The 24,006-nt window shown below is 37.4% G+C and overlaps 1 protein-coding gene across 1 annotated transcript in view; it reads left to right on the top strand.

Annotated features, from left to right (window-relative positions):
• LOC126377396 (zwei Ig domain protein zig-8-like) overlaps positions 1 to 24,006 on the top strand; it is a 467,377-nt gene that overhangs the window by 60,157 nt on the left and 383,214 nt on the right. Inside the window, exon 3 of the mRNA XM_050025130.1 lies at positions 16,140 to 16,254. The gene's annotated coding sequence lies outside the window, so the exon portion shown is untranslated. The remainder of the gene's footprint in view (positions 1 to 16,139; positions 16,255 to 24,006) is intronic.

Here is a 24,006-nt window from a genome sequence, read left to right on the forward strand (position 1 = left end):
ATTAAAAAAAAAAAAACAGAACGCGTGACTAACAGCGTAGTGTTACGTATTTGAATACCGGCTTAGGCTCTGAACCACTAAATTCCACTCTATGAGTTTGAATTCCAATTTTAATCACACGATTAGATAATTGATATCACGTAGTTTTTAGGTTTTGTGCCCGATTAATGTCAATATTTACAGCCTCTGTGGTCTAGTGGTTAGAGCGTTAGGCTCACGATCTGGAGGTCCGGGTTCGATTCCCGATGGGGACATTGTCGAAATCACTTTGTGAGACTGTCCTTTGTTTGGTAAAGACTTTTCAGGCTTGAATCACCTGATTGTACGAAAAAGTAAGATGATTCCGTGCTTCGGAGGGCACGTTAAGCCGTTGGTCCCGGCTATTAGCCGTAAAAACACCTCCACCAACCCGCATTGGAGCAGCGTGGTGGAGTATGCTCCATACCCCCTCCGGTTGATTGAGGGGAGGCCTGTGCCCAGCAGTGGGACGTATATAGGCTGTTGATGATGATGATGATGAATGTCAATATGCTCGCCCCCTATTACTTAAGCATAGCTGTCGAGAATTGGTGAATCCTATGCGGGCTGGTAGACTTTTTTTTTTTTTAATTAGTACACACAGTGATTATGCTAACTAGCATCGTTAAACCATGGTTTGTGTCGATGCTAGGTATCTACGATGTCCGTCTTACATTATACATAGATAAGTAGGTAACAAAAACTTGTGGGTAAGCAATAGGTAAACAAACATTTTGTGCAGTTTGTGTATCGGCTACATATCGCAGAGCGCAAGCAAGTGATATGATAACTACATAGTTACAATTGTACCTATAAAACTTATGCCTACTGGCCGATGCGCATAGCAACACGGTAATGGTGGTGGCTGCGCTCACTGCTAAGCCGGACCCTCCCGCCTTCACCTCAGCCGCCGCGTACTCAGAACCGACGTCACAGCCTAGCCCACAACGATATCGCTGAAGTCTCTTTCAAAGAATCACGTAGCTGAGCGAAATGTCCTGCGTATTAACTCAGGGTCCAAAGGAGTCCTTCCAAGTGATTTACGAAATGATTCATTACGCTCCCAATCTCAGTGATTGATTGTCGATTCAGTTTATTTATGGCATTGTCAAAAGACATAATTAGTTCAAGCAACCCTACATAAAGGAAAATCGTTGCCTAAACATAATTTTGGAATGTCGTTATTCATGTAATTTCCTCGCAGGTGACTCGTTAACGCTTGACGGGAATAAAATTACGGTTGGAGCTCACGAGATTGACATGTTTGCTTAATGAGTCGTATCGGGTTCCGGAAAATTATATGGAAAGGTAACGTGAGGTCTGCCTACGCTAAATGACTTGAATGGCTTCGAAAACTGGCTAAATATCCTCTTTCGAAAGGGTCATCTGACATACTGGGACTTTGTCATATTTCCTTTTAAATTATTCAATTTCAGCCGAGAAGTGAGAGAAGAAATTAAATTTTACATGTGTACGCGTAGGAATAACATACGGACACCTTTGTGTTTGTGATGTGGGCGTGATGCGATCATCACGCCTGTGTCCCCGAAGGGCTAGGTAGAAGAGTACAGTATACCCACTTGCCAGTTATTTTTTAGGTCCCATATAACAGGGGTCGCGCCCATGGCCATTAACCGGGCACTAAACAAACATAGGAATATCATTTGTAGCTAAACCTGTTTCGCTTTGAAATATAAGTTCATGTTTTAGGGTTCTGTACATTCAAACGATTGTCCCACCAGCCTTAGAGGTTTAGGTAAAGTCTACAGGAAAAATAAAATGTTTAAAACACATAATAACGGGTACCACGGGTAGGTACGGGTAGAACCCGTTATTATGTTATTGTGTGAGGTGGATTACCAACCCCATCAACCTTGGTGTCAGGGTTACTATTGAGCCGCCAAAGGCCTCTGACATGGCTCATGTAACGACTACTAACTTGCATCAGTAAGTAGTAACAGGGGCCAACGGCTTAACGTGCCTTCCGAAGCACGGATCATCTTACTTTCGGACAATCCGGTGATACTGGGATCACAAAGTGATTTTCGTGATATGTCCCCGGGACCCGGGACCTCTGGATCGTGAGCCGAACGCTCAAACCACTGGACCACGGAGGCCGTTAAAAAGAACAGATTGATAAGAAAGGACGAGCGCGGTCGAGTTTCAATTATTTAAATTGACGCTTTAAACTTGAAAGTGTTGCCCAGAGCGTTTGCACAATCTTGGACAATTAAATTTTATTGAAATTCATGGCTGAACTCATTGATTATGGAGCTTTATTAAAAGGATCTTTTTAATTAACGCCTGCGGTTAAAATTTTACAAAAAGTATTGCTTTAAGTAGGCTGGCGTTGAAAAGGAATAAAAAAATCTTTTTGAACAATTATAAAAGTAGAGATATTTTAAGATTAGTTTCATTTTATTTTATTTATTATAGACAACTTACAAGCTACACTCTGCACATGCAAAGTTACAAACAATAAAAAAAAGATAAAAGTTAGCTCAATTACAAGTAGTCACAGCATGCACAATCAAGTGAACAACAAAAACAAGATATAAACTATGTTGGAAAATTAATAGAAATAATTTGACAAAAAACACCTAGTGTAATGTATTTATATGTATTTAAATGCATAGTCATGTCAAGATCATGATATCTGGCCAAAATATTGTACAATCTACGCAGTCTGGAAATAGTAGCATAATAATATTGACTTAAATCAGTTCTGAATGGTGGAGTTACAAAAAGATTAACAGGGTTGTAAGTTGAATTTCATCATGAGGTCCATAGTCTTGTCATTAAAAGACGCAATTTACATCAATTACATACACACAAACACACACACACACACACACACGCACGCACGCACGCACGCATGCACGCACGCAAGCACGCACATAAAGCAGATTATACAGAAAGCTCTTTGAGGTGTGGATATTTACGAGTAGTTCCTCTTGCGATGGTTGTTCCTCTTACTACCACAACAGGCTAGCTTCCAACTAAACGTCAAAACACGAAATTACAATGGAATTTGTCGTCCTAAAAAACGTGATAAAATGTCGAAATTATCATTACGTTTTACCTGATTAAAATAAATAAATAAGTTAAATAGAAGAAAGAAATTGTTTTTCTTTAGTTTATCTGTCTAAATTTAGTAGTCAGAATTTCATAATTTATTTTAAACCTAGTATACGAACTAATTGGGATATTGTCGTGAAATTATGTGTATGTGTGTGTTGATATAGATTACAATATAAATAATTACCCTGACACCACGGTTGATGGGGTTGGTAATTTAACTCACAATTCATACGTTAAGAATAAGAACAATATAAATATTAGTTTCAAATGCCTTAGCCAAGTTGCAAACGGGTTACGGGCATTTCGGACTAAAGTAAGACTCAGAGGGGGTGAGGTCGATGCCTGATAGCAATTGGTGCGGGGCGGGGTGTTACCGTTCTATAATTCTTTATTCTATGGCACGACGCTGTTACACACGGTGAAAATGTAATGTATGTAATGTGGTGGCCTCCGTGGTCCAGTAGTTGAACGTTGTGCTCACGGTCCGGAAGTTCCGGGTTCGAATCCCGGTGGGGACAAATCACAAAAATCACTTTGTGATCCCTAGTTTGGTTAGGACGTTACATTCTGATCACCTGATTGTCCAAAAAGTAAAAAGATCCGTGCTACGGAAGGCACACTAAGCCGTTGGTCCAAGTTATTACTTACTGATGTAAGTACGTAGTCGTTACATGAGCCATGTCAGGGGCCTATGGCGGCTCAGTAATAACCCTGTCACCAGGGTTGATGGGGTTGGTAAATGGTAATTCACCTCACAATCCACACGATAGAAGAAGAGAAGAAGAAAAAAATATTTATTATGATTCGCAGGTGACGTAACATACTGAAATATTGTGATATAGAGTATAAATAAACAAAGGAAAAACGCAGCTAAAATTACCTGATTCGTAAAACAAAGGTCAGAAATAAGGAAATCTCTAAAGACCCCATGCTCTGATTACTGTCTCATCGGATCAACTTTATTATTTTCACGTGTCTTTGTCCGGCTGTATCCCAATGCGCAGGTAATTTGAGAAACAATAGTAACTTAAGATAGTCTTCATATTTTTTCTGGTAGGACTATAAAATAATACAACCAATAGAACGGTTGCTCTCGGCCCCGCACAAATTCGTATTGGGCATCTACCTCACTCCTTCTGAGCTTTACCAGGAGTGGACCAGGTCAAGCAGGTGGCAGGGGACCCTATACAAAGAGCTCTACATATGGTACAGGACCGAACCCAGTGGAGGAAAATAACATACAATCACGATCCTTAGCAGTGAGGAAACGACAAGAAAGAAGAAAGAACTCAAAACCAGCTAAATAAACAGCATCGGGGACCAAGGGCTTTACGAGTCTTCCAGAGTTTGTTAAAAACATGTCAGTTCGTAATATCCTTTACCAAAATAAGATCTGATGATTTCACGGGCGTTATTCAAGTTGATAATGTTGATCAACACTGCTGAGGATTATGATTGTATGTAATTTTCCTCCTCTGGGTTCGGTCCTGTGCCATGTACAGCTCTTTGTATAGGCCCCCATGCCACCTGCTTGACCTGGTCCACTCACCTAATTGGTGCTCTTCCTATAGCACGCTTACTGTCAATCTGGCCCAGAATAATGTGTTTCTCTAGACAGTACAATGGGGATCGCGTTATGTGCCCAAAGAAACTCAGGACTCTCTCCTGGCATGCGGTGAGCAGACGCTAGGTGACCTTAATCTGATTGAGAATGGAGACGTTTGTTCTCATAGCTGTCCAAAGAATGCGTAGCAGCTTTCTCCAACGCCACATTTTAAAAGCTTGGGTTTTGAGTTAGCTATTATAATCGTTCGAAATTTGTCTAAGGCACCAGTTTATTACATTTTGTTTGGGACATGCCCAAGTACTGCATCCACGTGGGACTTTCCGATATTACCGTGTCGGATTCAATAATCTTTTTGATTTCCTATGAACCCTGAGATTTCTTAACCCTGACACAACATGCTGCGAATACCCTTATTTATATTATCATCTTAATATCGTGTTCACGGCTTTGGTCAGAATAATACATTTTTACAACCTTCGCAAGGTTATTTGTGGACAGCAATATGGTTTTTGACTAAGGGATCGTGGCCTACCCAATATGACAGTTATTACGGGCTTCGGACCACGATTAAAATATCTTCGGATAACAATACTACAAAAAATGCTGCTTCGTCGTAAAAACATAGATTAGCAGGAACTAGGCAATATTTTCAGTTTTCTCTTTGTGAGTTTCCCTAAGCACGGAAAGTGCTATAAAACAAAAATCAACAAAAAAGAAAAAAATGCATCTAAACCTGTTTCGTGTCTTATGCTTGACTTTTATTTTGTTTATTTTGATATTAATTAGTTATATATTAATGACGTGCTTAAGTAAGAAAAGTAAGAACTACTTTGGTTAGGTACCTATTTATTACGTACGTACGCATCATCTTCAACAGTTTGTTAAAAAATAATTAAGTCCGCTGATCTATGTAGGAATAACAGGCTTGAGTGTTTATTAATAATTGTACGTCATTTATGACGTATTAATAAAATTATTAAGATATATTATAGTCGTACTATATTTTTTCGTTTATTCTAATCATTTGACTAGAAATACAATACAATACAATACAAATACACTTTATTGCACCAAAATAAAAAGAAATAATTACAAAAAGTCTCTTAAAAATTAGGAGTACCAAAGCTAAGTTTTGTTTAAGTGCCAGACTAGACGTCTTGAAGTCGTTTTCTCATATAAAACGGTCTTAAATGACGCAAAGATAATTTCATTTCACGTTCGCAAGGGATTTCAGATAGTTTAGCAGAGCTTAAGATGATTGATGCGCACTCTTACAACCATTTATTGTAAACTATTTACAGTATTTCGTTTTTTATAAAATATTTGGTACTTATAATAAAATATAATATATTAGAGAAACTGTGAAAGGCATACTTACAATACAATGAATAAAAATAAAATTGCTATTCAGAATTCTAGATTAAGTAAATTAAATTCATTTTTTGGGGTTATGTATACCTTTTTACAACAAAATACCAGATAATATTTTGAATTAGTTAAAAAATAAATTTAAAGCTCATGTGAAGCTTAAGTACTTAATGTAAAAAAGCTTATTATGAGATTACTGTTTACCTGAATGATAAAAATGCCTAGTATTCAATGTGTTTTTTAGTTATTAAATAACATGTAATGTATGTATACATACATTGATTTAAAAGATAATATGTGTTGCTGTTGTAGTTTCCTGTCATTTCTTCTCCTCAGCCATAACACCTTGCGTAATGACGTAAATTCAAAAATGTTTAATTGACCTTCAACAAATTTATCCATGATAATTACATTGAATAAATTATTTTGATTTCGGATTTTGATTTCTGATATTTTTCATCTTTAATCATTCATACACACAGGGCAAGAATCAATGTATTAGGTACTAAAAAGAAGGGATTTAATAAAAAAATATCCTTCAAAAAATCGTTCATTAAAATTTATGTTGTTTTGATGTGAAACAAAATACTGGGTGTTAGTGACGTCGTAACGACTACTGGGAGGGATGATTCAGATCATGATTCTGAGTTAATATCAAGTGGAATTTTCCGTCGGTACTCACGGTAAAAAATAAAACTTTTCAAATATTATTATTATATTTTATAGAATTAGCCGTTTTTGAAAACGTTACTGTGACATACATAGCCATACGACAAGATACGACCACAAAGTTCATAATACACTACTACTCATAACTGAAGCCCCAAACAAACAAACAATAAAACACGTTTTATCTCCCTTACAATCACTTGGCTAATAAAAACAAGAAACTTTTTATGTTTACCAAGGCGCCCTGGGGGGTGAGCAGAATAATTTGGAAAAACATGTAGTAATAGGCAAAGTTTCGTTGGAAAATATTGGCCAGTCGCAGTTTTCTCGAATTGGGATTTGGGACGTGACTTACTGTGGCGATTGTTGATAGCATAACGTAGTCATTATAATCCCGTCTTCTTCTATCGTGTGGGTTGTGAGGTGGAGTACCAACCTCATCAACCCTGGTGTCAAGGTTACTATCGAGCCGCCAAAGGCCCCTGCTGTTTAAACGGGGAGCGCCGGTCGTAATTCCGGCACCGGACATGCACCAATGAGTTATTAATTTATCTTAAATGCAGTTTTCACTAACACAGTTATATCGATCATTAATATAGACGGGGAATACGGCTCACCACCTGTCACGTTGGTCTATCAGAAGGCTCAGTGAGGTGTGGGTACGTAGTTCATCTTACGATGGATGTACAATCAAATAGCAAAGTTCAGTCACTGAGCCCAGCGAACTATTTGTAAACAGTGGTGAAATTATGAACCATTAGTTGTCATAAGTAATTATAAAATTTATGTTTTTGTAGGTGTTTTTGGTCTATTACAGAAACGACATGTAACCAGGAGATCTTAAGTGCAATCAGTTAATTTATTACATTGCGAGAAACTGATTGTACTTTTGCAGCTTATCGTACCTCTGACTATCCCAATTCGTTGTGGGGAAGGTGACTAAGGCAGCAGGTGCACTTTGGTTGGGGATTTAGCGAAGAGGAATGAGGCATTATGAAGTGATATCACTTCTCTAGGTATTCTGTCTGCTTGCGAGACGGAAGTATAATCTGAGAGAACTAGATAAATGTCTTTGGCTTATACATACAATGGTGCTGATTCTTCTTCTTCAGCACCCCGCCCCCATTTGTCCGGCCAAGTTTATGCCATATGCGGCAAACCTATAGATAAGTCACGTCAAGACAAATATTAGGATTCCCAGGCGTAATATATGGTAGGTATTTGTATTAGGATATAGACTATATATCTCCTTGATTTCAACATAAAGATATATATATATATACATAAACTCACGCCTATTTCCCACCGAGGTAATAGAGACTATGGAATTCCATTTGCTTCGATCCTGACACACTTCTTTTGCTTCCTCCACATTGATCAACCATTTCATACACGCACACCCCTTCAAATTGTACCGATACTTTTATAGAATAGAAGAAGAATAGAAAAGAAATAGTTTCTTATTAAGACACTACACACGATAACAAGACAATAACATCATCACAAAACAATTACAAAAAAGTAAAAAGAATGTTCGTCGAAATAATCATACGGTGGTGGACGTCCTTTCCCTTTTTTTCAATCCAATTTGATCAATGTATGTATATGTAATGTACCTACGCCCTTAGTTTCGAGACAAAAAATATTCTAGAACCTCAAGATTTCATAGTAAACAACCTCATAAACATGGTACATACCTAATTTATGCCCAAAGTAATATTCCCATACAAAGTACGTAACATCTGCCTTTTTACGATGTGTCCTTCAGAATATTATATGATTTGATGCCCCTGTGATGGAGGCGGCAAATGAGATCCCATGATAGAGACGTCCCGTCTTAGCCAGTCATGGTGAAATGCGTAATATGGATAGGGTTTTCTAAGCAGCCGGTAAAAAATACCAATAATGAATTGAAAAATATTTTTTTTATAAGTGTATATTTTCTTTAGCCATAACGAAAAGTAGTTGTCCATTAGAACCTAATTAAAAAGATTATGTTCATGTATCAGACACTCCTGCTTCGTACTCTTTCCTATCACCTGGCGACGCTCATTCATTCAACGAACACGCTCACTCTTTCCGAATCATTCATTCAATTCGTTCAACAAACGTGCGTGAGAGTGCGGGCCGGCTAAACAAAATTCATTAATCAGAAATCAGAACCATTTATTCAACATAATTTTCATAAATAAACTTCTTAAATGTCAAATTAACATTTTTAAATCCACGTCATTTCGCAAAGTGTTATGGCTGAGGAGAAGAAATGACAAGAAACTGCAACAGTAACGCATCTTTTAAATCAATGTAGGTATATATTACAAGTTATAATAACTAGAGGAACACAATTAATACCAGGCATTTCTATCAATTAGGTGCATCATAAAAGTGCACGCAGCCATTTGAATCTTCCTCTCCGAGGGCCAAAGGTGTCCCTGGAGACGTAGATCTTCATTCTGCCTTTTTTTGGTAAGTTTTTCCCACCTTCCCTCTGTTACTTGTATGTAGGATATTTTTGCTATCCGCCCTTTTTGCTCAAACAACCAACGCCACCTATGTTTACGTACACCATGGAGCTATCGAAGCTATCTTAATCACAACACAAACAAATTATTCGTTTTTTATTCCTAGCAGACTTCTTTTCGTTTTTTATTCCTTCCTGTAGACACCGTCTAATTTTATTTTAAGTCATAACTGCCATTTTCTTATGCGCCGAAAGGGACGGGTAATCGACGATCGAAATTTATAGAACGCACGTCAATTTTAGGCAGTAGTTTTCAAAACCCTCCCAAATTTATATATTGGCCAATAACTCGACAGAATTAAGTTGACAACACACGTGAAACGGGTTACATACCAGGGAGATGCCTATTTAGTTCGCCCAGGTTATTCATTCATTTCAAAATGAATAGTTGTCATTCGTCCGTTCCTTTCCTTTTAGATGGATAAGAAAATGACGGGTATAACTTAAAATAAAATTAGAAGGTGTCTGCAGGAATCGGGGCTAATATCTTCTTCGCAAAATGTCAAAAATTGACACAAAGCCGCCATTTAAACGGGTGTTCACAGATGCAAGTCAAAATCCATTTGAGTCAGACCTAAAAGCCTTTGAATTTTTTTGGTAGAAATCTCGCGTAACATTCATAGAACAGTAATAAAAGAACCGGCCAAGTGTGAGTCCGACTCGTACAGCTAAGGTTCCGTACCAACAAAAAATACAATATTTTGTTATGTATAGAAAAATAATGTTAGTTTTCATTTAGTTCAGGATCTTTACTCGTAGCAAAAGTCTGACTTTTACTTGACCGGCAATATAAGCTTACTTTTGATTTTGCACTAAGTATAACCTAAATAAACTTTTTTTTATTTATTATTTTTTATAATAACAAAAATCAAGACTTAACACTTAATAAATCGTCTGAAACAGACGTATAAGGCCAATGATGATGATGATGGTATGTACCAACAACAATAAAATCCTGAAAATATATCTCAGTTTTTGTATATATATCTCAGTTTGGGTCTTTTAATTTTTTTATCATAATAGAACGTCATCATAATTAAAAGGTATGTTTGAAAGAGTATTTTTTTATATGCGTCACATATTGTAGATTTGCCACAGATGGCATTAACTACTATGCCAGACAAATGGGTCTCACTCTAGGTTTTGAGGAAGATCGTCTAAACAGACAGACACACAGACAAAGTGTAAGTTTAGCACGCTACGGAACCCCAAAAGAAAGCTTTGAATTTTGGCAGGTATCACTGCATACACGGGAACTTGGAAGAGTGTAAAGCCGATATTCACAGTGACTGGTTAAAAAAAGATCACGTTTGGTCTTTGTTTTTTTTTATTCATATCTCTTTCGAGTTTTCTTTTTGGAGTTGCTGTACATACTGGCCGAATAAATGTTGCATGAAAAACTGTTCCAGAGTTTGTGGAAAGAAAGTGACCTATATTTATTAATAATCACCGTGGTACATACACACATACATACATAAACTCTAGCCTATTTCCCACCGGGGTAAGCAGAGACTATAGAATTCCATTTGCTTCGATCCTGACACACTTCTCTTGCTTCCTCCACATTCATCAACCGTTTCATAAACGCACGCCGGTTTAGAGTAGATCGTACTGAACCTTTTCTAAGCGCATCTCCAATTTAGTCAATGTACAATCATGAGCAATATAATGTACCCATTTTAGGACTCTGTAGTACTAACATATTTGACATTTAGTGAGACTTACAGTTCAATTTGTCACAAAAGTTAATGTGACATGGTACCATAGTGTATACATATTAATGCTCGTGACCGTAAGTCCTTCTAGGTCTATCACCGTGGTACTTAATGTTAATAATAAATAAAAGTTAATATTAATAATAATGAGGAGCTCGGTGGCGCAGCGGTTAACGCGCTCGGCCTGCGATTGTTGAAGTAAAGCAACTTTCGCAAATGCCGGTCATAGGATGGGTGACCACAAAAAAAAAAGTTTTCATCTCGAGCTCCTCCGTGCTTCGGAAGGCACGTTAAGCCGTTGGTCCCGGCTGCATTAGCAGTCGTTAATAACCATCAATCCGCACTGGGCCCGCGTGATGGTTTAAGGCCCGATCTCCCTATCCATCCATAGGGAAGGCCCGTGCCCCAGCAGTGGGGACGTTAATGGGCTGATGATGATTAATAATAATAGTCACCGTCCTGTGGTACACCGGGTTTGCTTCTCAATCGAGTAGCGCAGGTTCGAATCTCGATACCGGACTTCCCCATATGAGTTTTTCACTAACGCAGTTCGTTCGACCATTATAAACGGCGAAAAGGCTCACAATCACTTAGTTCATTTTGCGATGTATGTACCTCTGACTACCCCAATTGGGATATAGTCGTGAGCTCATGTTATGTATAATAAGTCAGTAGGTAAATAATTCTTGTAAATATAAAACTTGTTATTTTGTTCCAGACTTTAAATTAAACACCTATTTCTATGCTTAAAGAGACAAGAAAATAATTTGTAAACTTTTAATAGTACTTTGAAATGATCAAAGCTAATAATTTAAGTAATACGCGTTTTTAGATAAAAAGCTTGTTTATATCAAAGTAAGTTACTTTTTTTTTTACGCATATTCCGAAAAAATACAACTTAAAACAGTAGGTAAATGTCGTGAATGTCAACGTATCGCATAATATCTTAATTAAATATACATATTATGCTGAACGATTTTACGAATTATGTGCTGAAATGTGCTAAGACAATGATTATTTGTACTTAAAAATAAAAGTTTAAAAACTGAAACCCGACTACGGAAAAATCGCCCTCTAAAAAGTATAAAACAAAAAGTTGGTATATTTCTCCGAAATTCTTTCGAATAGTGGTGTGTGGAAAATACCCGTCATATATGTTAGTTATATTTATGTAGATTCCTTTTATTTATTTTTAAGTAATCTGCAACTAATTGCTCCTATTGTTTCCTGTGCCCTAGCAGGGCGTCTCATGTACGTATATTTACCTTGTATATCTTGTGGCTTGCAAGAAACTTCTATTCTATTCCATGCCGTGAAAGCAAACTCTTAGGTCAAATAGGCTAGTTTCCAATTTGTCAAAATAGTTACTTTTTACTTAAAACGTCAAAATGCGAAATTACCGTGGAATTTATATGAAAAATGTCTGATTTATTATTACGTTTTTCTTTGTTTTAAGTTAACGCGTCCTCATATCCCTGCTTTAAACGCGGTAAGAACTCGTTATGTGTTTTAATTACGTTTTTCTTGATGAAAATGCGTAAATAAGTTAAATAGAAAAAAGAAAATGTTTTTCGTTAGTTTTAGATCTGTCTTTATTTAGTAATCAGAATTTCATTATTTATTTTGAACCTATATCACCGATTGAGAAATTGGTCGGTGTACTGCGGAACGGAAGGCGATTGGGGCAACCACCGTTCTACACGCCCTATCTATGGAGTAATGGCGATTACTCCATCGACAAGAGCGCAGCTCTTAAATAAAGAGAGAGATCTTAAACCTAGTACACGACTCAAGTGGCATACGACCACGGCTATCTTCTAGTTAGAAGATAGATATATAATCAAAGTTTATTTATAATAATAAAATTAATAATCTTTATTGAACATAGACTTACAATTTTACATTTGTAAAAATACAAACAACTATAATATGACCAATTACTCTAGATATGCGGCGGTCCCTGCACTAAGCTCAGCTTGTATCGCAGGGGCCAGAGTACGATTTCCTATGTTAGAATTTACAAAATGGACACACGGACAGAATCCAGAGCACTATGAAAAATTATAACTGCTTATATCAAAAGACACAATAATGAAACATAATTTTAAGTGCAATGTTTTTGTATTGTACTGTATTGTAAGGTGCCCCGATTTGAATTTGAATCATGTTACTATGGTGTTTTACGTTTACGCGGTTATTTTCATAATTAAAACACATAATAACGGGTTCTTACCGCGTTTAAATGCCCATTTAAACGCGGTAAGAACCCGTTATGATGTGCTTTAATTATGTTACTATGGTGTTGCGTCTCATACGCATCAAGTTTTAGGTACCTTTTTTAAGCTGCGTGAGGGCTCTGCAGGACTTATTTTGTTGATTATATCACTGTTATCAATGAGATCTATTGTGATCGCCACTTCATGCTATACTTACCTTCTAGCCCCACACTTCTACGTAGTGAAGTATTTTAGGGGTAACAACTTTTAAGCGTCTCTGGATTATTAGCTATAGGTACCTGCTTACGCAAATAGTATGTACAAGACTGTTTCCGACTACTCATACATAATCACATGATACTGGCATCCCCACTAATGTTATTATGTCGTCTGAAAGCAATTTTCCTCCACGCGTGTGTTCTTTCCGCTACCTACTGCTCAAACACGTCACTGTAGATTGGTCACTAACTAGCGGCTTGCTACGATGACCTTTAACTTAATACAGTGAAACCTGGATAACTGGGTTATTTTTTTTTATATTTTTATTTCTCTTTTGTTTTGTATTTTGTTTTTTCCTGTTTGTGCAATAAAGTATTTGTTATGTTATGTTGTTGTTATATTTAGTTGACTTTTGTCAGATGTCATAGAATCTGTCAGAAGCAAACAAAGATGTCAAAATTAGAATCTAATTAAAACACATATTAACGGGTTCTTACCGCGTTTAAAGCAGGGATATGACACGGTACGTGTAATGTGGTAATAACCCGTTATTTTGTAAAAAAAACAAAACAATGTAAAATTTGAATCTGTCAAAAAATCAACTAAACGAACTATTTTTAGAACTTTTTTATTTTTATTTTTTTAAAGAACGTCTAGGGCCCTGTGCCGAGGTTTTTCTTGCAGCTTCTTTTCCCCGGCTATACAGGTTGTGAGAAGCTGCAGTAGTTTTAGGCGGATGAGACGTTCGTTATGTAAAAATTGACGATTCAAAGTGTAACTATGTTACCTACTGATTAAAGATATTTTTGAATTTGAATTTGACTGGGATTCGAATTGAGAAGGAAGTTTTTGGCACCGAGTGTCTCAGATATGCGGGTTTAAAAAAAATAATAAGTACCTGTAAATAACAGAGGGAGGGGGGTGGGGGGGTGTAGATGTCACCTCAGAATCATGGCCTGAATCATCCCTCAAAGTTTTCATTACGATGTCACTAACACCCTATAAATGGGAGCCGTATCGCCGTCTGCATTCGCCGAGCCAACTGTGTTAGTGAAAACTGCACTTAAGAAATTGGTAACTCATTCGTGCAAGTCCAGTACCGGGGTTCAAACCAGCGCTCTCCGATTGAGAAGTTCCGGCCAAGTAGTTAATGCCATCTGCGGCAAATCTACAATACGTCACGTCAAAAAAAAAATAGATTGAGAAGCAAGCCGGCGTACCGCACAACCACAGGGACTGTTTCGTATCTGTTATGCCAGGTTAAAGTGTTTTTGATGTCTGTTTGCCTTTCCTAAACACCCACTAGGGTCAATTAATTCTTTCAAATATTTTTCCTCTCAGACGACGCCCTGAGCCGAGGTTCGCGCCTAACTGGGCACCTTCAGGCCCGTTGTCTTAAACGTTGTACCGGGTGAGAGCCTTCAGCGCTCCCCATTTGTCCGGCCAAGTAGTTAATGCTATCTGCGGCAAATCTACAATCTATAAGTCACGTCAAAAAAAAAAAGAAAAAAAAATTAAACAAAATCCTAATTTTACACGTTTTAAGTAGGTAACCATGTTTTTCATTACAATCTGTAAATTCATCGTGTTATTGTAACGAGGAATGTTCTGAGAATTTAGTTAAGATTGTACTGTAATCTTAGTTATGAATATTAAGGCAAAATGTATTTTGAGTAAGATTTAGTAACAAGATAATGTTAGGCATCCTAAACCTCAAATCTAGTTTAGACTTATACCTTAAGCTCTAGATTTAGATACTAAGAATTAGTTAGACATGAAATGCGGTTTCATTAAATCAAGGGTTCTATAACTAAGCATTTATTTAATGACGGAATTTCCAATCGGCTTTGCCCAAAAACACGATAGATGGCGTTGTTAAGCTTTTTCTTCGATTAAACTTTTAATTTCATAGATAACAGACATATATTATTCATCTTTTATCTTTGTTTTTGGGTACAAATGATGACTTACTACTAAAACGTACAATTACAACTTCTCACCCATTATTATTCTGATCAAAATAAAGAGAAGCAATATAGGCAGCAACATCATTCTATACATAATATGATCCAAATATCAAGTAACAATTAGTTTTATATACTTCTGCCATTACATTACATTTTTGAATAATTACATATGTACCCCAGCAATGAGAAAATAGGTAAATATCACGTTAACAGTGAACAACGCCATCTAACGTGTGTTTAGGGAACGTCGATTGGAAAGTCTCTCATTGAGTTCAATCTTTTGTCGGTTGATCTTGAACTAAGGAGACTGCATACGAAGTATATAGATGGATATATGAACTGTATTATTTATAAGAGTCAGTCCATTCTATTAAAGATTTAGCATGTTAAATACGTGCTTGTAAAGACAAGTAGCTAATCGCGATCGTTCTATAAATGTTTAATAGGTGATTGTAGCCTGATTGAAAGTAAGATGAGTACGTTAAGCATTCGACACTGTTTAAGAGGGTAGTTTCAAACTAGTAAAAATACGTTACTAACGTCAAAACACGAAATTACTATGGAATCTGTATGAATAAGCAACCTGTGACGTCATAGATAAACGTGACGAAATGTCGCACTTTTTATTACATTTTCCTTTATTAAAATTTATAAATAAGTTAAATAGAAAAAAGAAAACGTTTTTGACACCTTTAGATCTGTCTTTATTTAGTAATCAGAATTTAATAATTTATTTTTGACCTAGGAAACTACCCAGTTAAATGAGTTTGTAGTCGTTACATGAGCCGTGTGTTACAGGTACCTTTGGCGGCTCAATGGTAACCCTGACACCAAGGTTGATGACGTCGGTCGGTCGTAACACAAAGAAGAAGATTGGCACCGAAACCATCATAGAAGTTTACAATTTCTTTAGGTAAGTGTTTTTTATTCATTGATTTTATTATAAGTTTCACAGTTTCTTTTACTTACAGCCAAAGCCAATTCAAACGCGCTTAACTATACTAGTAACAGACCTTGTCCTTACATAAACTTTAAAACGCATCTATGTTGTAGTTTAAAATATAATCCTTTCACTATGAGATAAAATTTTGCGCGATAGCCCTGGGGATATACGTCCTTTGACTACTAACCGTTTAAGTTTGAAAAGGGTATGTTTTTAAAGTGAATTATTTTAAACTAAGGTACTCTTCCGTATTGGTAGGTCAATATTTGTACGGTCTTGTGGACATTGTAGATGGTTCCGGTGTGTTTTTAGTGTGTTTAATGTGGGAACGGGACAGATTGTTTTCTACTGATGTTTTGTCATCGTCGCCTTATGTGCAAAAACCACGTAAGCGCCTTTATCAAAAATTCGATTCAGATGTGATTTTTGTTACCAAAACCTCGCAATGGACAAGCAAATGTCACTGGTATGGGCGATTATTACTATGGGTGATCACTATGGGCGATTATTATGGGCGGTTACAATGGTCGATTACTAAGGGCGAATACTATGGGCGATTTGTATGGGCGATAACTAGGGCGATAACTATGGGCGATAACTATGGGCGGTAACTATGGGCGATAACCATGGGCGATAACTATGGGCGATAACTATGGGTGGTAACTATGGGCGATAACTATGGGCGATCGGTGCTTTTTGTTATACGAACAATAGTTTACATCACAAAGGAGGGTTATGTGTTTGACGAAGCACAAAGGAGGGTTATGTGTTTGAGCGCCATGTATGTATGTGTGTATGCACGTCTGTTGCCTCGTAACTCCTAAACCAGTTATCAGAATTTAACAAAATGAGGTTGTAAATAAACTCTTAGGTCAGATTGGCATACGTTCATGATTCTGTTTATAATCGAAATCACGCATGTACAGTCATGAGCAATATTATGTACCCACTGTAGAACCCTGTCGCACTATCATAATAGACATTTAATGAGACTTACGGTTAAATTTGTTAAAAAAGTTAATGTGACATGGTTTCAAAGTGTATAAATATTAGTATTCGTGACCGTAATACCGCGCAGTTTACCTTCAACAGAATACGTAATCTTGGGACTAAATTTTTCTTCTTTTTTCATGTGAGTTCGTAAGCTCACCACACCTGCTCTCACAAGCTCTGATTCTGATCTGATTATTTAGCTGTAATGTCTCATTATATCCCTCATTCAACGTTTATCACATCACACTGACATTTTCACCATAAACAAAACAGTTACTTACAGAACATAAATAAAATTATCAAACAAAACATTAAAAAAAATAAAACTAAAACTAATATATTTTACTGGCTTTTGCCCGCGACTTCGTCCGCGTGGCGTGTTATAAAAGAGAGATCTATGTATGTGTGTGGGAGTGCATATCAAATTTCAAGCATCTAACTTATGCAGTTTAGACTTTTTCATATATCTTTTTTCCCGCTAACTTCCATTTTTCAAAATACAGCCATAACTAAACTTTATATTTACTAAGGTATGCATGCATGCTAGATTGAAAACACATCTTACGCGGTTTCTATTTTTTTATACAAATGTTTTTAACCGCTAACTCCCGTTTCCGTGGGAATTTTGCAATATCCTGTTGCAACTAAGCTTTAAGTTAACTAAGGTACCTGCAAGTCAAATTTCAAGCGTCTAACTTAAGCGGTTTAGATTTTTCATACAAAAGGATTTTCCCGCTAATTCTCGTTCCCGTGGGAATTCCGGGAATTCCTTTCTTAGTGCACCTCTACGGTACCTAAGCTACGTCCCTTCCAAATTTCAAGTGCCTACGTGTAGCCGTTTAGACTGTGCGTTGATATGTCAGTCAGTCAGTTTCTCCTTTTATATATTTAGATATTCATTGCTATCAGGCTACTGGGATCGATAAGTTATTTCAAATATATTACTCTTAGATGACGCCGTGAGCCGAGGTTCGCGCCCAACTAGGCACCCTTTTGTTTAAAAATGTGTACCGGGTATGAGTCTTCAGCGCTCCCCATTTATGCAGCAAAGTAGTTAATGCCATTTGCGGCAAAACTAAAATTAATGACGTCAAAAACGAAATGGCTCATTATAGGACTTATTTAAGTAAAGTAAGTAAATTCTAGATTAAGTAAATTAAATTCATCTTTTTTGGGGTTATGTATACGTTTTCACAATAAAATACCAGATAATATTTTTGTCAGAAAATAAATTTAAAGCTCATATGAAGCTTACTTTATATAAAAAGGGTATTATAAGATTAACGACTACCTAAATGATAAAAATGTGTTCCTCTAGTTATTAAATAACTTGTAATGTATACCCTCATTGATTTTTAAAAGATGTGTTACTGTTGCAGTTTCTTGTCATTTCTTCTCCTCAGCCATAACACCTTGCGAAATGACGTAAATTCAAAAATGTTACATTGACCTTCAACAAGTCTATCCATGATAATTACGTTGAATAAATGATTTAAATGATTCTGATTTGATTTGATTTAAAGAGTAAGTAAAGTAGAGAGACTAATAGATAGGAGTTAAGGTTATAAAGGTTTGATAAGTGTGTAAGTATCGTAGCAAATGAAATTCAATAGTCTCTGCTTACCTCCTGTGGAAAAAGGCGTGAGCATGTTTGTATGTGTTAATATTTATGCATTTATGGCAAATAAAGAATCTTATCTTATCTTATCTTATCTTATCTTATTAGAACCTACAAACATAATGTACTCGCATATTTACTTTGGTAATACATATTATTATTCGCTCTACACACGAATCACACGAAGCCAAGGCGGTTCGCTAGAATATAACATGTTATATATTATTATACAAATAAATAAATTATATTATTGTCACGCATTTCCAAACATTTTGTCTACAAAAATAGCTCCAACAATCAACAATAAAACATGTTAACACTGTCGTAGAATTCACAATTCATAATCATACTAGTACGTCGGTACAACAGTTTACCCTAGTCATACTAGTGTTGTCCACGGTGTGGTAAGCAAACTCATAGGACAGATTGGCATTCGACCACGGTCATCTGCTGAACATCACTATTCGGAAGAATTTCCGACACATGACATAAACATAAATAGCCTATATACGTCCCACTGCCGGGCATAGGCCTCCCCTCAATCAACCGGAGGGGGTATGGAGCATACTCCACGCTGCTTCACTGCGGGTTGGTGGAGGTATTTTTACGGCTAATAGCCGGGACCCACGGCTTAACGTGCCCTCCGAAGCACGGAATCAACTTTTTTTTGCAGAAAATCAGGTGATTCAAGCCTGTAAAGTCCTTACCAAACAAAGGACAGTCTCACAACGGACCTCCAGATCGTGAGCCTAACGCTCTAACCACTAGACCACGAAGGCTGTTATTTCCGAGAAAAGAAGATAATAATATCTTGTCATACTTTTTAGAGTGTGATTTTTCTGTAGTCGGGTTTTAGTTTTCAAACTTATATTTTTATTCAATAGGGAAATAAGGAAATAAGGCCTCTTGAGAATTACCCACTGGTTTCGAACATAATTCAAGTGTACATCTAAAGCCGCTGCTATTTCAAAGACATTTTAATTGTATGATCTAGTGGTTAGAGCGTTGGACTCACGAGCTGGAGGTCCGAGTTTGATTTTCGATGGGGATTTTGTCGAAATCACTTTGTGAGATTGTTAAATTCTTTGTTTGGCTAGGATATAGGCTGAATTACCTGATTGTCCGATAAATAAAGATGTGTGGGGCGCAGCATGGTGGAGTATGCTCTATAACCTTTCTAGCTAATTAATGGGAAGCCTGTGTCCAGCGACTCCTCAGGTGGTGGTAAAGCACGACGAAGACTTTTTTGCTTCAGGTTTTCCAACCAGTCATCGTCATGTCTTGAAGTCCCGACGTTAATATCATGGCGCCATTCAGGTCTCATTTCGGCGCGCTTCTCCCACCCATCCGTCTGAATACCGAAGCTGTTCATGTCCCGCTTGCAGGAGTCGCGTTTTGAGTGCGAACGATGTGGCAAGACATGCCGCGCTGCTATAGGGCTCTATAGCCATCGGCGGCGCTGCGGGAACCCGTTGACTCACAAGTGCTGCAAGAATCATCTACGATAGATGCTGTGGCCAATGATATGTGTGTCCAGCAGTGGGACGTATGCAGGTTATTTAAGTATAAAACAAAATTTAGTTCCAACTTAAAGCCTTTATGTCTCGCAATTTTACGAAATATTGTAACTGGCAACACTATTCCGTTCCTAATTCCGCGGCACCGTACGTTTCGGTTCAGGTGAAGATAAATAGACTTGTCAGGGAAACAGGGGAATGCGGTTACTCTACTAACGAATAGCGCGATAAGCGGTTGCTGCGATAAATCTATACCCTTGACTATAGACTGGTCACACTGAGCTCAAACATTTAATCATTGGAAAACGTTAAAAGTCTATGCGTTGCTATGACACGACGGATAATATGTCCTAAATTAAATGAATATTGCTTTGAATCAGAATCATTTATTCGACGAAATTAACTTGTTGAAGGTCAATTTAACATTTTTGAATCTACGTCATTTCGCAAGGTGTTATGGCTGGGGAGAAGAAATGACAAGAAAATGCAACAGCAACACATCTTTTAAATCAATTTAGGTAGACAAGAGCGTGGTTCTTAAATTAGTGATGATAAGTAATGCTGTTATAAGCCACACTTGGACTCTGTGGTTTTCAACACCTTATTAAAAGCTCTAATTGTAACCCCATCCTTAAAATAATGTAGCACCGCGAACATACAAGCTATTTCCCGCTATTCCGAGAAAGTAAGCCTTTAAACGAACTGCGAACTTATTACTTGAGTCGTAATTAAGGAGAATTATACTAATGTAATATATTATGTGTATTCTGTGTCGAAGTTACTGCGCAGAGCGAATACGTTTAAAACTTACTGGTATCCGTTCAGTTAATAAACGGATCACCTTACTTTCGGACACTCAGGTGATCAGCCTGTAATGTTCTAGCCGAACTAATGATCACGATGGGAATTTTGTGATATGTCCCCACCGAGATTCGAACCCGGGAGCTCCGGATCGTGAGCACGGAGTTCATGTAGGGAAGTGATGATGAGTACTCTAACCCGGCGGGCATGCATGAAGTCTTTGACGAGAGTGGAAGAAGCGAAAGTGGTGTGTCAGAAATCAGACATTAGAAATCATTTATTCGCTTAATAATTCTTACTATAAAAACTATTAGTAATTAGCCATTCGCGTAATTTAAAAGTCAAAACTATAGTGGGTCCGTTTTTAAATTTATCAGGTATCTTATTGTGGTCTAGTGGTTAGAGCGTTAGGCTCACGATCTGGAGGTCCGGGTTCGATTCCCGATGGGGACATTGTCGGAATCACTTTGTGAGACTGTCCTTTGTTTGGTAAGGACTTTTCAGGCTTGAATCAACTGAATTGTCCGAAAAAGTAAGATGATTCCGTGTTTCGGAGGGCCCGTTAACCCCTTAAACGCCGGAACGCGGATCTCGACCAGACACAATGTAAAATCTATTGTGTCTGGTATCTCGGCATATGAGAGGTTAAGCCGTTGGTCCCGGCTATTAGCCGTAAAAACACCTCCACCAACCCGCATTGGAGCAGCGTGGTGGAGTATGCTCCATACCCCCTCCGGTTGATTGACGGGAGGCCTGTGCCCAGCAGTGGGACGTATATAGGCTATTTATGTTATGTATCTTATTGTATACTTTTATGCACATGTTATGAGGACTTTCTAAACAATCAGGATCGTAGTAGATGGAATACCGTAGTTTCTGCCTACGGGTTTCTGCAAACGGGACATAGTCGTGAGCTTGTGTGTGTGTGTGTGTGTGTGTGTGTATGTAACAAATACAAGTAAGAAATAATAAAGTAAGAAATAAATAAGTAAGTCTCCTTCCTATCGATGAGGAGATACATGTGCCTAGCAGTGGGTCTTTCAATCAATCAATAATACTTTATTGCACAACAACATGTACAAAGGACATAAACATACGAATAAAACATACGCATAATAGGCGGCCTTATTGCTAAACAGCAAATTCTGCCAGGCAACCTTAGGGTCTTAGGGGGGGTAGGGTCTTTAGTCGTTACGGACCGCAGGTTCGAACCGCGGTACGAATTGACTAAGAACATAGAATATGGAATAGTACTACGTACAGAACGGCAACTCTTCGCCCCCCACCAGCGTCCGTGCAAGTATTACCTCGACTCCCCTCGAACATAGTTTAGACTTGAATCGTGAAGGCTGCGCGCGAACCGTTGTTTTTATCTTTTATCAGTTTAGTTTATATGTTCGAATTTTGAAATTGGACGCTAATGTTCTTTCGTGGATTCGAATATTAAATTTAATTTCATAGTAATTGCCCGCGCCGGTACGCCTATAAATATTTATTTTTCATGGTGATTGTTCATCAAAACGTTAGTTCAATTCCCTCCTACTACATACAGCGATGCGAAACGAACCATTAAAAAAGAATAGTAGTCGATTCGCATCTTAGTCCGAACCGCTTGTGGTCCGAAACGACTAAAATCCCAGCTGTGGGACGAATGGTTTACGTAATGTGTAAGACAATTATTGCGTGACTACCAAATTGATGAAGATTTCATGAACACTTACAACCTTGAAACTTTCAAAAGGTAATCAACACAATTACCTAGACTACCAGAACTTTCACAATCATTAATTATTAAAGCAAAACTTAGCTGTTAGGTGGGACTCAAGTGATAAATAGCCGAAACTTAGTCTTCGTTACGATTTAACATTAATTTCTCCCTCAAACGGAATCCTAAATAAAAAAAATGTTCAGTAACCGAGATTAATAGATCTATTTATCAATTTCATGGATTTAGTACCTATCGCTTAAAAGGTTCTGTGAAAAATATGCGCTCATACTTTCAGTGTGGGAGTGAATTATTATTGAGTAGCTGTAAATAAATGTTATTGATATTTTTGATAGTTTAAAAATGTAATATAGAAAGTATTTAAACGTTCTAAATATTTGGTTTTTAAAAAAGATCAAATAAAATAAATCTCGGTTGTATATTTGTTGATATTGTTTTTACATCCATAGTTGGTAGTAAATATCTTATTAACTATGTTAGTAACATCAAAGGACAAATAAACAATTATACACATATCCAATAAATCCTCAGAAGTGTGTTTTGATTGGCTTATTTGTCTATTACGTAAATACTATTACGTAGAACCCTTGCCCAGGGTTACGGACCTCAACGGTTGCAGAGGCGGAGATGGGAGCCACCGGTACGGCAATGCAGGACGGAAGGGGCGCGTCACAGGGACAGTAACCTGGAACCTGACAGAGAGTAGCAGTAACTGTCAGCACTATTCAGAGGCGGAGAACAAGAGTCCTAGTACGGCTTTGAAATGGACTACTCTGGGCGCCATCGCACTCGCGTCAGACAGAGTACTGCTGGAAGGAAGGCAAGAGGGAAACGACTGCCCTATTTTTCTCTAAAAAGTAGCATGGAGAATGCTACACCGACAAGACCGTGGCTATTAATTTAGTGATGATGAAATATTATTACAAAAACAAATTAAACAGAGTACATAACAACCTAATAAACGTATCTGATTTGCAGAGCAACGTACATAATGTTTTCGGTTTCCACTCAACCCTTATTTGAATAGCTTTTCAAAGTCTGTAAATACAGGCTTAATGTTAACTTGA

The sequence above is a fragment of the Pectinophora gossypiella genome, chromosome 23 (assembly GCF_024362695.1).
Source record: "Pectinophora gossypiella chromosome 23, ilPecGoss1.1, whole genome shotgun sequence".
Classification (NCBI taxonomy): Eukaryota; Metazoa; Arthropoda; class Insecta; order Lepidoptera; family Gelechiidae; genus Pectinophora; species Pectinophora gossypiella.